This window comes from Rhineura floridana, chromosome 21, assembly GCF_030035675.1.
Source record: "Rhineura floridana isolate rRhiFlo1 chromosome 21, rRhiFlo1.hap2, whole genome shotgun sequence".
NCBI classification, from domain to species: domain Eukaryota; kingdom Metazoa; phylum Chordata; class Lepidosauria; order Squamata; family Rhineuridae; genus Rhineura; species Rhineura floridana.
Window position 1 is genome coordinate 12,614,153 of NC_084500.1, and position 18,596 is coordinate 12,632,748.

An 18,596-nucleotide genomic window follows, 5' to 3' on the forward strand; every position below is an offset into this window, starting at 1 on the left:
AAGGAAGGTATAAATGAATGCTAAAAGATTTTTTAAAAAGAGGGACGGGGCCAATGGTTGGATCGTGAAAATAGCTGGGCAGACGGGGTAGAAAAATAGAAGATGTGGATTATGCCATGCATAATTCTATACACTTCTTTCATGAACCTTGCAACAGTTTTATTCTAAGCTGCCTTGTGAGAATGTGCACTAAAAAGCGGGGAAGAAATCAGCACAATCAATAAGCCCCGTTCTCAATCTCCCTTTGGGCCTGGAGCCTTCAGCAAATAAGCTGAAGTGCCAGTTGAGTTCTCTACTTAACCACAAGGGCTGGCAGCTTGTTTCATGTTTTGAATGAAAGCGGAGATTCTCAAGCTGTGCCACGGCTGAAAGCAGCCTGGAGGCCCAGCTGCTTTCAAGTCAGGCTGCCAGAAGAAGGCTGGGTGTTGCCATGCAGAAGGAACCGGGGGAGGCAAATCCAGGCCGGCACTGGCCAAGCAGACAGCAACACTGGCAAGAAGGTACCAGACAGTGAGAGAAGAGCTTGACCAAGTGGGCAATGGCTCAGACTGAGGAGCTAGCCCTGAGCCTCGAGGCTTTGTGTATAGCCCCATTGGCCCTTTGGGTCACCTGACAGTGGCCGCATAAGGAAGATGCAGCACCTCCTCCTGGCCATTGGTGGCGCCTAAGTGCAACAGACCCCTCTCCCTGCAAACGGTATCCTCACAACAACCCTGTGAGGTAGGCTAAACCAAGAGATAGCAACTGTTCCTAAGGGCACCCAGCTATCTTCACAGCTGGTCAGGGGTTTGAAGCTGTCTCTTTCCGTTACTGGAGAATATAGTAATCTTGTAAGCTCCCCACTGGTTGAGTCTCTGTTGTGCCACCTCATTTGCTCATCTCTCAAGCCATAATGAAGGATGGGGGAAAAACTCAATTCAGTTACATGGACAGCTGAATCTATCAAATTCGCGCTTTCCCAAACAATAGGAGAACCAAAACACAACCGTCCCCATCCTTCAAAACTTGCACACCTCCAAATTTTGCAAAGCAGTTCTCCAACCAAAGCAAGCTGACAAAAATGTGTATTTGAGAAGAAATTGCCTGCAAAAAAAATGTACCTTAGTCAAACCTGCATACAAAAAATGTGTTTATCAGGAGAAATTCACACTAAAACTCTGAAGAATTTTCATGAGTTTAAAAAAAAAATCCCAAATTGCTGCAGAAATGTAGAGAACTGAATTTAAGATTGGAAAAAAGAAGAAACTGAGGGAACAAAACTGACAGTTCCTTCTATCCCGAGCGATAACGTAAAATGTCTGTTTTTTTTTAAATTATCTTCCAATCCTATGAGGGTTAGAGTTTCAGCTTGTTCCTGTTGTCCTCCCTCCCTGGAAATTTCATTTCATGTTTGAATTCCCTCAGCTATTTCAGGAATGTCAACCTCCTGAGGTCAGATTACTTTGCCACGCAAATATGGAGAGCAGGCCTCAAGCCACAGCGTTTTTCAATTAAGTCCCTCCACTTTTCTCATTAATATAGGCTTAATTTAGAACTATAGGAAGCTTAACGTTCAGTATGGAACAGTAATGTGTTAGTCACAGGATACTGAAGGGGGAAAAGAAACATACAGAGGCTGATATATATATTTAAACGCAATTTACAAAAGGCAAACAGTTCATCTGACTGATTAATTGAAAGCTCCCTGAATGATTAAACATCTGTACCCTATTCATAGGGCAATGGCTGCTTTTTTGCAACATGGCAAATTATTTTATTACAAGAACCTACAAAATAGGTTCAAAGGGATGGGGGAGAAATTCAATTCTGTCTCCATTTTAATGAGAAACTTTTAATTCATACTTCTCGAACCTCAACAGGTGAACCAAAACACAGCCATCCTTTGAAATTCGCACTTCCCTGAACCTTGCAATCCAGTTCTCCAACCCATGTGTACAAAAATGCATATCTCAGTGAAAAGAGCACGCAAGAATGCATTGTATCAGGGGAAATTGCTTGCAAAAATGTGTAGCTCAGCCAAACAGCATACAAGAATGAGTTTATTAGGAGAAATTTGCACTCCAACGCTGACAAATTTTTGTTAGGATTAAAAAAACCTTTAGAATGTTGCAGCAATGGGGAGAACCAATAAAAGATTGGAAAAATTAGAAACAGAGATCCTGAAATTGACATGTGCACTCATGTCTACCTGGGACTGCACAGCCCACTAGCAGGCTGCTCCCCCTGCGTCCAAAGAAGGAGCAGCACCTATAGGGATCACCTCAGCTCCTACACGGAAAGAACACTTGCCTGGCTTGGGACTGCAGAAAGAAGGAGAAAGGGGGACTTTCTGTCCCCATCCATCATCCAAAGGAACAAGCACCAGCCATTCCTATTCAAGCAAGCAAAGGGAGATCAGCCTGACTCATACTGGGTAAAACGCCTCTCTATGCATAGTCCCAAGGAGCCCAGTTGCCCCCCAGCAGGCAGTTGCGGACAAGGAAAGGGCTGGCTTGTGCAGCTGTGGCAAGCTGAGCAGGCCCTAGCCAGCTGGGGAGGACTAGCCCCAGAGGGAGGCAATGGTAAACCACCTCTGAATAATGCTTACCATGAAAACCCTATTCATTTTTTTAGTTTTAAGCCTGTGTCTCTTTTTATAATCATCATCGATGGGAGTCACTTTGGGAGACGATAGTCTGAAAAGCAGGATAAATATGAATCATTACTTATGCAAGGCATTTTTCCCCCTTTGTCCAAAAAGACCATTAAAATACTCATGGGGAGAAAAATCATCCAATAAAACAGGTGAGATTGCATCCACAGTTCAGGGGGTATATGGCCAATATCCTGCTCACACTTAAAATTCCTCAAAGAACGAAAGGATCGAAGGATCATATTCCGCTTACCTTCCGGGTAGAGCTCAAGGCACCACTGCCATCACACCCAGAGCAGAACTCTGCTCTCTGCTCTGCTCAGTCCGGCACAATTGGAAGCACCTCCACCACAAACAGGGATTTATTTTATTTATTTATTTAATTTAATTTATATACCGCCCTAAGCCCGAAGGCTCTCTGGGCGGTGTACATAAAATAAAAACAAGTACAATATATAAATACAATAAGTACAATGAATCAAAAACCAAAAACAGACAAACAATACAAGAAGCAAACAACGTCAAAATACAAAATAATGCTAAAATTAATGCCTGGGAGTATAAAAATGCCTGGGAGTATAAAAAGGTTTTCACCTGGCGCCAAAAAGATAGCAGCGTCGGCGCCAGGCGCACCTCATCAGGAAGACCATTCCATAGTTCGGCAGCCACAACTGAAAACTGAGGGGGAAAATGGAACTGCCTCCAAAATAAAGTCCTTTGGGTTGCTTCTTGGACTGGTTAGATATGGTAGAGAATGGGCATTTTTGGATTTTTATATATAAAAATCAATCTCCCTTTCTGCTGCCTTTTCCTTACATTTCCTTTCCATTACGAGTCTTGCATTTTTGGTTGGTTAAGCCAGAGTGGTGTAGTGGTTACGGTGTTGGACTACGACCTGGGAGACCAGGGTTCGAATCCCCACACAGCCATGAAGCTCACTGGGTGACCTTGGGCCAGTCACTGCCTCTCAGCTTCAGAGGGAGGCAATGGTAAACCCACTCTGAATACCGCTTACCATGAAAACCCTCTTCATAGGGTCGCCATAAGTCGGGATCAACTTGAAAGCAGTCCATTTCCATTTTCAAGCCAGGCAAGCCACTTTGGGAGCTAATAATTTCCTGAAACGCCGGTGTGGGGTTCTGGTTAAGAGTTGTTGGACTAGGACCTGGGAGACCAAGGTTCAAATCCCCACTCAGTCAAACACTGGGCTCAAATCCTGTCTCTCAGCCTAACCTACCTAATAGAGTTGTTGAGAGAAGATGTGGAAGCGGTGGGAAGAATCATGCCCACTACCTTGAGCTCCTGGGAGGAAAAGTGAGATGCAAATGAAGTAAACAGATAAATAAATAAAATGTAGTAAATATCTTAGAAGAAGCATCCCGAGGGCTGCCCTGAAACATTTGCCTGCCTGAGGCAAAAAGCTTGCCAGCCAAACTTTGTGCTCACCAAGTGAGAAGGGCGATTCCTCATTTTTAATTATTACATTTATATTGTCCAAGGAGTTTCAAGGCAGCCTACACGGTTCTCTCCCATTTGCTCTTCAAAACAACCCTGTGAGGTAGGTTAGGCTGAGAGGTGGCAACTGGCCCAAGATTACCCTCTGAACTCCATGGCTGAATGGGCATTTGAACCTGGGTCTCTCCACCTCTTCTCCAACGCTCTAACCACTATCCTGTACTGGTTCACACTAAACTTCCACTTCAAGCTCTTCTCAAGCCTGGAGAAACGTTAGGGAGTTTCCTGGGCTTCCCATCGACTTGCACAGCAAAACAACAAGATGAGAAGGGTTAGAATGGGAGGCTCTTGCTTTCACGTTGTTCTGAGGGTAGGTATCTTATTGTGAATGGACCTTTTGCTTTATAGCTTTCCCTGCTAAACTAACAAGTGGGCAGAGACCTAACAGAAGCACCCTCATGTTCCTCGATGGCCAAGGAATTTCTCCCCCTTGCCTTTGGAATGAGACACCCAGCCAGAGCATTTACAAGGAAGGGTCTGCAATGCTTCTTGATACAGTTTTGAACCTGGAGAAGACCCGCGAGTTTAACTGAGCCAGAAGCAGCCTGAGCTGCTGAGCGTGTGGGGATGGGGGCACACTGTTGCTCTCTGAGAAATCCAATGATGCAGAAACAATTGTTTTCCTGCCTATTTTAAGGCGCCTGCTGGCTTCCAATCAGGCCAGCACAACTCAGTAGCAGCGCACATGCTTTGCATGCAAAAGGTCCCCGGTTCAATCCCTTGTGGGAATTGGGAAAGGCTCCTGTCTGAAACCCTAGAGAGATGCACAGGAGACAATAACAAGCCAGATGGTTCAATGGACCAACTCTTCCTATGCTCCCTAAGGATACAATAAATCATCACAGAGTGCTTTCGTACCGAGGAAACGGGACCCTATAGCTCTGACTCTGGAATTTCTCACAAATCAGAAAAGCAACACACCCAGCTTTATACAGTGCCATCCATATACACTGTAGAGAGGAGCTTGCCTACCCCGTTGTGCCTGTACCTCAGGGTCCTTCAAGGATCTATGCATTTTTGCTTCTTCTCAGCTGACAGCAGTTCACCAGAAGTACTAGGGCGGGTGGGGTATATGATAATGTGCAACCAAAGCTGGCGCTACTTAATCATGGCAGGGGATCATTCGCTGCTCAGACGCCCCAGCTATACACCAGAAAAGTTATCCCACAGAGCGCAAAAGGATACGGTGCCTTTGATATCTCTCCCTCCCCTTCCAAGGCCTCCGTGGAAGGCCTTACAAAGCAGGAGGGGGGGTGTAGGAAAAGGGAAAGAAACTCTCCATTGATTTGCCAGAGGCGAGGCAAAAGCAGAAAGACTGCGTGGGTTTCTATGGAAACAAAATGGGCGCCATTTGAAAAGAGCAGGGGAGGGAGAAAGAAAGCCTCTCACTTATGGGCACTGTAAATTATTTAAGCAGGACAGGGTTGTGCCCATTAAGGTCTGAGGGAAAGATTTAAAGCTGTTCATTACGCACACAGAAAGCTGCGACTGCTTAATTCAGACGACTGGACCCACTTGTGGTGAGGCAGGACATTTAGGTCTTACATTTGCTGGCTAATAGTAATAATAAACAATATTCACTCTGTATTGCTACCAGCTGAAGCCAGCAGCTCCTGGACTTATCCAGGGGAGAAGCTGAAAGAAAGCATTGCGGGTTGGGGGTGGAGCCAGAAATGGTCCTATGTCATTTTGGTGCCTAAGGCAAAGAATCCAAAATGGCACCCTCCACAGCGCTAAAGGCAAAATAAGCGATGGGTTGTAGCAGCGGTGGCTGGTGCCCATGGAGACAGATAGGGCAGGAGGCAGGGAGCCCAACTGTCAATGAAGCGTCAGCCAGTGAGAAGCAGAGCCAACAAACACTAATTTTGCCCCCATCCTCCTCCGTATTGAGCTTTAAAAGGGCCATATTGAGGCTAAGGAGGAGGAAAATGAAAGGCAGCACAACCCCTCAGACTGGTTGTAAACAGGAGGGCAGGCAGTTGGGGGCTGGCTGAGGGCAGAAAGAGGTTGGTGGGGCCAACAGACCCCAATAGACAAGCCTCCAGTGGGTTGCATCAAATGTTTGTCCTGCTCAGAGTAGCCCCAATTGAAATTAATGGACATGGCTAACTTAGGTCCATTCCTTTTAGCATGTCTACCCTGAGACAGACTTCGTTAGATACAAGCCAAGATGATTTGACAAATTGCTGTCTTTTAAGGGGACTCTGAAAGGTGCCTGAGGTGGGCCACTCACTTTGTCTCTGTCACTTATTTATTTCATTTATTATTGTATTTATATCCTGTCTTTCCTCCAAGGAGCTCAGAGTGGCATACATAGTTCTCCCCTTCTCCATTTTAGCCTCACAACAACCCTGTGAGGTAAGTTAGGCTGAGAGGCAGTGAGGGGTCCATGGCCATTCTACGAGTGGAGATTTGAACCCTGGTCTCCCGGATCATAGTCCAGCACTCTAACCACTTCACCACACTGACTCTGAGGTAGTGCTGCTTTGAAAAATGGTTTCAGAGGAAAAAATATGGCAGCCACATTAGGGCCGTCGTTTCTCCCTCCCCCCTCAAAAAAGCCCCCTCAGGTCAACACTATGGCAGTATGTGGTAACATTCCAAGGGAATTTGAGAAACAGGGAGATGGCCAGCAGGCATCCAGGAAAGCTCTGCTGCACCAGTGTAAAAACTAAACTAAGAGAACCCACTAACACAAATAGTTAGCCCCTACCCAGGAATCTTTTTGTCAAATCCCCCTCAGAAAAACTGACGACCCTCCCCACTTTTGCCATCCGTGGATGGGGCAGCAAATACATCCGTACTTTATCGGCCTGTTTGGATGTTTAAACATGTTTTGGTTTTGGGGCTATGAGCTGCAACTGAAGCCACGGGTCTTGAGGCAGGATATACATGCATTAAATAAAATCAGTACAGATGTTAATTGGATTAAGCCCACCATGGATAGACATTTCACATTCCAGTGGGGCTGTTTCCAGAACTGCTGAACAGCTGGTGACAAACCCGCTATCCACAATGGTAGAATTACACCTTCCGATTATCAGCTGACAGCATCAGAATGGCCTAGTCACTTCTAGGCAATCTTCCGGGGCCACAAGCCAGCAGTGGCCAGGACAAGAGGCAAAAATGGGCAGAGCAACCATTGTGAATCTGCACCTTTGTACAGCAGAACTTGTTTCTAGACACATACACTCACACACACCCTTCTCTGTCCTTCATCCAAGCAAACAAGAAGCCTTTTCAGAGTTAAGGACACAGTATAGCTAGGCAAAAATATTCAAGGAGGGTGCAAAGTAGGGGTGTGGCTTGGGGAGTCTTCGGGCCACTGGAGAGGCCTGGAGGGCTGCATTTGGCCCCTGGGCCTGAGGTTGCCTATCGCCTGACCAGGGCTATGGAGTCGGTACGTCAAACCTTCGACTCCGACTATTTTTCTACTGTCCGACTCCGATTCCACCCAAAATTGCTTCCAACTCCACAGCCCTGGAAAGGGCTGTAAATGTCTTTTTAAATTGGAAGCTCTCATAAAAGGTAAAGGTGTCCCCGCACTTATAGTGCGAGTCGTTTCCAACTCTTAGGGTGACGTCTTGCGACATTTACAAGGCAGACCGTGTATATGGGGTGGGTTTGCCAGTTCCTTCCCCGGCCTTTCTTTACCCCCCAGCATATGCCGGGTACTCATTTTACCAACCACGGATGGATGGAAGGCTGAGTGGACCTCGACCCCTTTTACAGGAGATTCGACTTCCTTCTTCCGTTGGAATCGAACTCCGGCCGTGAGCAGAGCTTCGGCTGCGTTACCGCTGCTTACCACTCTGCGCCACGGAGGATCTGTAGGAGCTCATAGGAGCATTTTTATCGCTGCCTGAATATGCGCTGATCTTGGCATCACAGCATTTGTCTTCATCTGGGTCCTGTGTGATACAGTGACACACGAAATGTTTTCCATCTTGAGTTATGGTGAAATGCTCAACTACAGCTGACTTCATGGGAAGCTTCTTTGACATTCTGAATTTATATTTTAAAAAAATTGTCAATCAAAATTTATTTTGAAGCCGGAGTCAGAGTCGGTACATTTCTACCGACTCTGACTCCACTCAAAATTGCTTCCGACTCCAACTCCACGACTCCAACTCCACAGCCCTGCGCCTGACAACATGATTCTAGCACCACTCCTCTTTTGATAGATGGCAAAGCACAGTAAAAGTTGGTTGCCAGGACTCAGGTCCGTGTTGAAGCCACACTCTCCCCCCTGAAATCATGCCCCACAAATCCCAGAGGGTAGCTGCGATTACCTATGAGCAAGGGAAAGGAACTTCACACATTAACATATCACATCTTCCAAGTCATAGCAGGTTGTTTTTTTAAGTCATGATTGAGACTTAGATCACATTTAGACACAACAGACAGGTCTGGGAGGTTTTCAAGGTTCCCTGGGAAGAGGGACTGATGGTTAAACCACTGTGGGAATTGTAGCTCTGTGAGAGTAACAGGAGTCTTCTAACAACTCTCCACACCATTAACAAACTACAGTTCCCAGTTTCCTTTGGGAGAGAAGCCATGACTGTTTCAACTGGTGTGATACTGCCTTAAATGTATAGCCTAGGTCAGCTCTGACAAGAGTGAATCAGGTCTTCAAAAAAGGCATATGTAATAAACGATCGTCCTGCTATCTTGAAAACAGAAACGACTCCTAAGGGGACCACTCTTAAAAGAGACAGGGTTTATTCAATACATCAACCCCCCCCCCGAGACAGCCAAAATACCAAGCCACTGCAACAGCTACAGATCCGTCTTTTGGAAGCATGCAGCTGTGTGAGAGGAGGAAAGGATCCGTTTCCCTTCCTCAGCAGACCGTCAATTTGCCCTGGCAAAGCCGACTGGAAAATTAAGCTGGTTTTATAGAGTCAAGTCCCATGTTCTAACAAGCTCCAAATCTCCTGTCTTCCCCTCCTTACCCCACCACACTGATCATCAAGGCTGAGAGTATGCAGCTTAAATTAATTCAAATAAAACAAAAAGAGAGAGGGAACTAAACACCCTGTTTCTCTAGGCATAGGACAGCCAGTAACCTCCCACTGATCATTTCTTTCTGACAAACACACCAGTGTTGAGATATTACAGGAAGCCAGAGTGTATCATAGTCTTGCGCTCCAGGTCAAGTTTCATCACCTTCAACTATTGTTGTTTAATGGGTGCGCCCATCTCTTTTTTCGGCCCATGCAACAGCTGCTAGCTAATGCTGGAGCATCCCGTCCAACTGCGCCCACTTGGCCAGCTGCCCCATCAGCAATCTCACTATGATGTTGGAGGGCCTCATCCTGGCTGGCAGGAGGAAGTTGCAGGGAGACAGGCAACATGAACGCCGGTAAAGACACAACCAGGTAACAGGATGCTACCTTACAGGGATGTGCTAGAATTCCGCCCCATTTGCATTTGGTACCAAATTTTCCATTAACTTACTTATTCTTTATTGTTGGGGATCGGATTTTTACGCAGCAAATGTCTGTGGCTGTTTTCAAAAAAAATTTTTTTTAAAAAAATCCACCTCTAAAATATTGATACGAAGAACAGTAATTTTATTGGTATTTTCTTTCATTTATTGATATTCCCTTTCAAAACATTTCCTTTAAAGTATCAATATTAATATTATTTGAGAGGGGGGAAACAAATCGGTAAAAGCAGCAGCTAGCAGACAAAGAATGAACTTGAATAAATACCGGCCTGTTAGGTTGACACAATGCTTTCCAACCGGCACCGGCCAACACCATCCCTACACCTTATGCCAAGTCACAGGCATGTATCTAAGGGAAGCAGGAGTTGTGTCATAGCAGAGCTGGGCTGGAGCTCCTAATTATTTAATGTACCTCTATTTAACTACATCTACAAGTTATATTCAACTAAATCCTACTCAGAGTAGACCCACTGAAATTAATGAACCTAAATTTGTCATGTCTATTAACTTCAGTGGGTCCACGCTAAGTAGGACTAGCACTGAATGCCATTTTAAAACATTTACATGCTGAGTGATGCTCTTCTAAGGTGGGTTACATATTACATAAGGCAGGAGACCCAGGTTCAAATTCCCACTCAACTCATGAAGCTCACTGGGCAACCTTGGGCCATTCACAGTCTCTCAGCCTCACCTACCTCATAGGGTTGTTATGAAGACAAAATAAGGCGAAGGAGAAGCAGGTTTGCTATCTTCACCTTCTTGGAGAAATTTCTTGGAGAAATAAATCTACAGTATCAACCACAAACAATCAAAACTCTATTTTTAAAAAACAGCCACGAAACTCATGCCCAGCAATCATAACATGCCCAATTCATAATTGGGGGGGGGGAGACAGTAGTTCTACAAAACCAGAAATGTATAGGTGAAAAGGGGGGGGGAAGGTCTCCAGTTCCCAGGATTCTTTGGGGAAGCCATAACTGAAAGTGGTATCATGGTGCTTTAAATGGATGGTGCAGATGTGGTCCTAGAATCATTCCTACAGGACAGCTGATGGTGAATTGCCCATGTTTAGGCCAAAATGAGAGCTAGCCAGGTCTCCCCAACAACTAAATCACAAACCTGGAGACTGCTGGGACTTTGCTGAGTTGCTGTTTTTGTTTATTTTCTATAAGCAGCATCAAGTGCTCTGCATTGTTCAGAAACCAATAGGTAGCAATGATGCCGCTAGGCTCAAAGCCCCAAAGCCCATACTGGTTTGTTGGCATAACCAGATCATCATTTCAATGTTTGGGACTGGAGGGGGGGGGAAGAGAATAGGGATTATAAATATTGATGAGGCAATTACCTTCAATTAGCGCTGGCTGGCTGGCATCCCTTAGGAATCCACTTGGAAAGATGCCTGCTTGCAGGTTGCTTTCTATTCAAGCTGGTGTGAAGGCCCGTTCTTCAGAGATAACAGTACTGAAAGAGAAGAAAGGGGGGTGCATTTCAGGCTGCAGACCTAATTTTTTAAAAAATCACTTATTAGGAAACAGTGTCCCCCTAAGCTCAATGGGAATCACTGCCGCATACTTTCCCCCCCCGTTTATTAAATTTATATTCCACCCTGTCTTCCAAAGAAGGCCAGGGCAGCAAACAACAAGCGATAAAACAACAAAAACCAAACATCTTAAAAACAATTCCAATACAGATGCAGACTGGGAAAGATCTCTACTCAAAAGCCATGAGGGAAGGAGGTCTGCAATAGGCACCAAAAAAACCCAGCAGAGACGGCACCCACTGTCTAATATTTAACAGGGAGGAATTCCAACGGGTAGGTGTCACAACACTAAAGGGCCAATTCCTAAATGAGCTTTGGATCACACAACAGGACCCTGAATGGGGTCTTCAAGATCATCAAGTCCAAGGATCCTAAGGACATGTCGTACTCAACCATATCCTATAGGATGAAAGGTGATTCTGCCTTTTTCCTCATTGCCTGATATGCAGGGATGGGGAAACTGAGAGCCAGGGGTCAAATCTGGCCATCAGAGTCCTCCTCAAACCACACACCCCACTGACCCTGTGTCACACCCCAAGTGTTTTTGCCTGGTTAGAACACAGCCCTGAACCCCGAAGATGGCTTTTGCTCGTCTAGATGGAGCATATCGAGAGGGTGTGAGCGTGCAGAAACTAGCCAAATGTACAAAGGTAAAATCTGCATTCATTGCTCCACCCACTTTTGCCTCTGGGACCACCCACCACATGGCGTGCGGCCCTCAGAAGACTGCCCAGAAAGGAAAGTGGCCCTCATGCTGAAAAAGGTTTCCCATCCCTGGTGTAAAAATAGCTGCAGTATCCATGGTAGCCATGGTGGCCTGGGATTGGCTCTCAGAGTCAGCTGATGGAATGTTCAGGAAGGCTGGTATTTTAGCCTATGCTAACCCCCTCGAAGCCCAGACAGCCAAGGTCACTGTGGATGTAATGCTACCAAGGTGGCGAACCTTGACCATGGGGAACTCTAGTTCTGAGAAATGCCTCCCCAGCACCTTAAAACTGCATGCTTGGCATAGGTCAGTATAACACAAGTTCAAGCAACTAGGCTGAAGGTGGCAGGCCTCTGAATTGCAGGCAAAGAGAGTGGCGTCACACTCAGGTCCTGCTTGTGGGTTTCCCTTTGGGGCATCTGGCTGGCCACCAGGAGAACAGGATGCTGGACGAGGTGGGCCTTTCACCTGATCCGCAGGGCTCTTTTTATGACTCCCAATAGAAGAATGGGTAAATAAAACTGAAATGTTGGAGAGTGTTCCCTCGCACCCAGCCACTGTAGAGCACTGTATGACTTCAAAGGCTGTCCAGAGGCATCAAGAAAGGATTGAATAACACACATAAACTGGCAACAGCCAGTGTGGTGTTGTGGTTAGAGTGTTGGACTAGGACCTAGGAGACCAGGGTCTGAATCCCCAGTCAGCCATGAAGATAACTGGGTGACCTGGGGCCAGTTGCTGTCTCTCAGCCTAACCTACCTCACAGGGTTGTTGTGAGGATAAAAAGGAGAGGGAGGAGAAATATGCACGCCACCTTGAGCTCCTTGAGGAAAAGAGGGATACAAATGTAGTAAATAATAACAATAATAGCAGCAGCAGCAACAACAACAATAATAATAAACTGATAGGATCCACTGACTTCAAGCAGTCAAACAGGTTTAAAATAAACAGCCCCAGCTCTTCCCTGCTCCAGATCTTCTATCATGGATTGACATCCCCCCAATGTCAGAATTCTGCAAGAATGCAAATATATGGCTCAGAATAAAACTATGCAAATGATGCAGCCCACATTTGCCCCCGAGTTGTGGAATAGCCTCCCCGAAGAGGTACACCTGGTGCCTACATTATTATCTTTCCGGCGCCAGGTAAAGACCTTCTTATGCTCCCAGGCATTTTAATCATTTTAATCTTTTTATCTTTTTAATCTTGTAATACTAATCCTTTTTATCATCTTAGATTTTGTTTAATTGTATTTTGTTTTCATTGTGTCTTATATGTTTTGTGATTTTATTATTATGATGTATGTATTTTATCCTATTCTGTTTACCGCCCTGAGAGCTACTTGCTATGGGCGGTATATAAATGTAACAAAATAAATAAATAAAATAAATAATGATTTGCATTTGGAAATGCAGAGTAAGAATTTTCCAGAATTAGACATTTCCAGAATACAGAAGGGAATGTTATTCTACTGAACATCCTATAACACCATTAAGATATTTCATTATCCAGCAGTAATTTTTGCTATGTGGGACAGATAGTCATTGTTCCTTTTGTCCCACAGAACACGACACACAATTTTTTTAAAGGAGATCTCTAAAGCAAAGTAATGTGGGTTACTAAAGGGAGCATGCAAGCTGCTGATGTTCTACAGAATGCCACCTGATAAAGAGCTTTGTGTAACTCAAAAGCCTACATCCTACTCTTTTACTGACCAAATAAATCAAGTCAATAAAAAGAGATCTTCTTACCTAGAGTGCCACACATGCCATAAGGGGAAGTAGGAATCCCTTCATTTCTCAGAGGAAGAATGCTAGGTCACTGACTAAGCCCTATGCAAATGAGAGGCAGAAGGGAGTTAAAAGGGGCAGAATCATACCAGCTGTCTGCAAAGGAACCATTAATTAAAGGGGCAGCACTGTAACTTGCTTGAATTAAAGCTCTGAAGATGACAGAAGGGATATGCCTGGCAGTGGAGGCTGGCCCATAAGCGCAAATGAGGTGTTGCCCCACCAACTTCAGTCTGCTGTCAGTCAGCCCCTACCTGCCTGACTTTGTACTTACAAGCCCTTGTAGAATTCAGCAGGGTGGAGGATAGGGACTAGACTTAGCTGGCTCCGCCTCTCATTGGCACTGGCTCCACCTGCTGTTTGGGCTCCCTGCCTTCCGCCCCACCAGTCCCAAAGGGCACTATGCACGAGGGAGAAATTAGATACAGATTGCATTTAAAGGTGAACCTACTTAACTTGCACACTTCCCTGAATCTGGCAATGCAATTGTCTGGCCAAGTAGCATATACAAAAATGCATATACTAAAGGGCTCATAAAAATGCGTAATTAGTGAAAATAACATGTAAACATCGATTACGTTATGGGAAACTGCTTTGCAAAAATGAGTATTTTAGGCAAAAGCGCACACAAAAATGTGTGTATTGGGAGAAATTTGTAGTAGAATGCTAAAAACTTTTCATGAGGACTTTTTTAAAAAATTGCAAACTGATGTGGAAAAATGAGAAAAACCAAAATGGCAATATTCAGCCATCCATGATGGACACAAGCTGAGACTTGATGCCTAAAACAAGATCTCCCTTCTATGCTTGCTTTTTTTTAAAAAAAGGGCTTGGCCAAAAATTTATCAGGTGCCACAGCAAAGGGCATCAGAGAGTGAAAAATGCCAACTACAGGTTTTTTTTTATCAAGCAATGATAGTTTTTTTCCACCAACAACCAAGATGAATTGCATGCTAAACTTTAATAGTGCTGGGAGGTTAACAAGAGCATGAATTATACAAAAGGTGGATGCTGCCCAATAAAAGCATCATCAGAATGATTGTATGACATCGACATGCTTGGGTTTTTCATTTTTATTTTTTTAAAGAATGATTGATTGTATTTTGGGATCAAACACAACAGATCGCTATAGGTATTCATTTGAACCCGCCATCCCAAAAGTCTAGATTCAACAGTTCACACCAACTGCAACAACATCCTTCCCTCTATTTCCAATGCTCCGGCTGTGAGTGCCAATCTTTTCATAGCCAAAACAGCACTCATCCAAACACCAGGTGTCAGCAGGCTCAGGGGAACCCCAAGGGTGTTTGCAGAAGTACAAAAAAAACTTTAGGAAAAAGCTCCAAAGACACACACACACCTCAAAAAAAACAGCTTAGTAGTGGGCAAAGCATGCTGACTGAGCATTTTTTAGGGAGAACAGGAAACCAGAAGGGGAGAACAGAGTAGCTAGAACAGTGTTCAGAAGCACTCCACACTGCAACTTTTTGTTGCAGATTTCACTTGTTCTTGAAGTGTTCTTATTGCTAGTAGTAGCAGCAGCAGCAGTTTTAAGGATGGAGGAGAAATGTGTTTCAGTTCACATTTAAAGGCAAACCTACCTAATTCTGAAACTATATGAGAACTGAAATGCAGCTATCCTTCAAAATGTGCACTCCTCCAAATTTTGCAGTGCCATTCTCCAGCCAAGTAATGTGTACAAAAATGAAAATACTGGGGTAAAGTGTCCTTAAAAATGCATGAATTTTGAAAAAAAAACCAGACAAAAATGCATTATCTTAAGGAAAACTGCTTTGCAAAAAATGTGTACATTAGGCAAAATTGCTTACAAAAACGTATAGATTAAGAGAAACCCACACGAAAATGCTGATTAATTTTCGTGAGTTCTTAAAAAAACCAACACACAAACTGATATGGAAATGTGGGGAACTGAACTTAAGACTGGAAAAACAAGAATCGGAGAGAAAGCAAAATTGCTATTCACCCATCCCTAAGCACAGTTTAGTCTAGGTATGGGGAACCTTTGGCCCTGAACTACAATTCCCATCAGCCACAACAAGTCTGGCCAATAGTCAGGGATGATTTATTTTATTTTATTTTATTTTATTACATTTTTAGATCGCCCTATAGCAATAAGCTCCCAGGGCGGTGTACAGCATAATAAAACAGGTTAAAATACAAGTGGATGTAAATACAACACACAATAAAACATAATTAAAAAATTTCAATTTTAAATTCAAATTTTAAAATTTTTAAAATACCTGGGCGAAGAGGTAGGTCTTTACCTGGCGCCGAAAAGATAACAAAGAAGGCGCCAGGCGTATCTCATCAGGGAGGGCGTTCCATAGTTCGGGGGCCACCACTGAGAAGGCCCTAGCTCTAGTTATCGTTCTCCGTGCCTCCCTATGCGTTGGAACACGGAGAAGGGCCTTCGACGTCGAGCGGGTAGGTACATAGCGGGAGAGGCGTTCCACCAGGTATTGCGGTCCGATGCCGTTAAGGGCTTTATAGGTAAGAACCAACACTTTGAATCTGGGATTCAAAGTGAATGATGGGAGTTGTAGATCAGCAACGTCTAGAAGGCCAAAAGCTCCCCATACCGGGTCTAGCATCTTCCACCTACCCCCCCCATCTCTAAGACAGGCAACATCCCAGAGTGCAAAATAACGAGTAAAAAGGCATGCACAGACGTTATAGAACTGCTTCTCCTCACTCCCAAGATGATTGGACATGTTTGCAGCAGACAGAATGTAAGGATCATGTCATGGATTGTACAGCTGACTATGGACTTACCTCCTCTGATCACACTGGGCTCTACTACCTTGCGCCTAATCAAGTCCACGGCAGACACCAAAAGGGTGGAACCAGGAGTCACAAACTACTGCTTCTCCAGCTTCAGCAGCTGCATCTGGTCTCAACAGCCGTCTCAACATCAGAGAAGACCTGATTCTCAAACCAGGGAAACAGACAGCTGCTAGGAGACTGCTGTGATGAAACAGAATGCCGCCAGATCCCTTTGCTTAATGCAGGAGAGGGGAGCCAAACACAGCCCTCCAGGTCACTGTGTCCGTCCCTCAAGACTCTTCCTAGGCCATGCCACTCTCATCAGGATTGTTCTGTACCCTTCTCCGGTGCTTTTGCCAGGCTGAAATGTGTCCTTGAATGGTGATAATGCCCCTTGCTTACACGGATGGAGAACAGAGAGACAGATGTGCATGGCTCTCTCTGTGTGTAGGTAAGGTAAGAGTCACATCCATTGCTCCACCTACATTTTGCCTCTGGCCACTCTCACCATTGGCCTGCAGCCCCTGGACAGTTGCTGACGAGTGAACGCGGCCCTTGCGCTGGAAAAGGTTCCCCATCCCTGACAACGCATTGAACAGCTAGCAGCTAGAATAGGTGTGGGGAACCTGTGGCTCTCCTGATGTTGCTGAACCACAACTCCCATCATCCCTGGTTTTTGGCCATGCTTGCTGGGGCTGATGGGAGTTGTAGTTCAGCAACGTCTGGCAGACCAGAGGTTCCTCACACCTGTTTTAGAGCAAAATAAACCCATGCTTATTTGTGGAACTTCCTTCCAAAGGATATATACCTCTGGCTCTTTCTTTACCACCTTTTAAGTAGGCTTGAAAAAAACTGTTTCAGTCTGCTTTTAATTCACATGCTGGGCTGGGGACTTTAATTGCTGAAACCAGCATTCCTCAGTCTGGTGCCCTCTAGATGTTGTTGGACTCAGCTCTCATCAGCCCCAGCCAGCATGGCCAACAGTCAGGAAAGGTGGGAGGTAGAGTTCAGCAACTTCTAGAGGTCACCCAGTTGAGGAAGGCCGATTTAAACTGTCTGTTTCAAATAGCTTTATCCGATCTGCTATGCTGACCCCTAGAGTGTTTCAGATTGCTGTTTTAGTTTGGCCATTAGAAAGATATCACTTTCTAATAGATAGGTGTACTTTTGGGGATTTACTCATGCGTGTAGGCTACCTGGGTAGGGACTTGCCTTGAAAGGCAGCAGATAAATACCAGATAGAAATAAAATAAATGTTGCAGTCTGTGGGACAAGCAAAAGAACATTCAGGACAGACAAAAGAAATAGCTTCCTCATACGGGGCATAGTTAAACGATGGAATTTGCTCCCACAAGAGGAAGTGATGGCCACCAACTTGGATGGCTTTAAAAGAGCATTAGTCAAGTTCATGGAAAGGAAGGCTATCAGTGGCTACCTGCCATGATGGCTATGTTCCCCTTCCACTGTCCAAGGCAGTATGCTTCTAAATACCAATTTAAATACCTTAAATAGCAGGGACTGCAAGTGAGGAGAGTTGCTCTTGCACTCAAGTTCTGTTTGTGGGCTTCCCACTGGGGCGTCCGGTTGGCCATTGTGAAAACAGGATGCTGGACTAGATGGGCCTTTGGTCCGATCCAGAAAGGCTCTTTGTGTTCGAACAGTCTGGCAAGATGTGAAACAGCTAGCTTTGAGAAATTGTGAGCAATAGTTTAAAACACACACAATGCTGCATATCTCAATAATAGTAGTATATTGAATGTTCAGAAATGCTAGATTTAGTATCTGTGAAGTGATGGTGGTGGGGGATAGTGGTAGCCACCCCAAACCCAGGAGCTGAATGTGGATGACAAATCCAAAGATAACGCCCTTTTGGTCTCCTAGTACTGTACATCCTGTTTGCCTTCCTCGGTTGCCAGACAAACGCCACATTCTTAAGACTCATTCTTTCCCCATTTCCAAAAGCATCCTGCGTATTTGTCAGTGTGCAGTGATGAAGCATCATGAGGTTTCATCGAAGGCCAAGACAGTCACCAGTTTTTAATTTTCCATTTGCACGTTGCCAAGCAGGAACCGTCTCAAAACATTAAGCAACCCCTATTCCATATGGATTGATTCCATAAAGGAAACCACAGACCTGAACTTACAAGATCTGAACAGGGTGGTTTATAACAGATGCT

At 44.9% G+C, this 18,596-nt stretch overlaps 1 protein-coding gene across 10 annotated transcripts in view; it reads right to left on the bottom strand.

The window, feature by feature from the left end:
- The window catches only part of CUEDC1 (CUE domain containing 1), an 81,013-nt gene that overhangs the window by 44,352 nt on the left and 18,065 nt on the right, over positions 1 to 18,596 (bottom strand). For 8 of the 10 annotated variants that reach the window (XR_009759854.1, XR_009759855.1, XM_061604988.1 and 5 more), the window contains exon 2: positions 10,945 to 11,060. The gene's annotated coding sequence lies outside the window, so the exon portion shown is untranslated. Of the gene's footprint in view, positions 1 to 10,944; positions 11,061 to 13,596; positions 13,644 to 17,922; positions 17,953 to 18,596 lie in introns of those variants that run through there. The other 2 variants (XM_061604992.1, XM_061604990.1) reach the window with 2 other exon arrangements.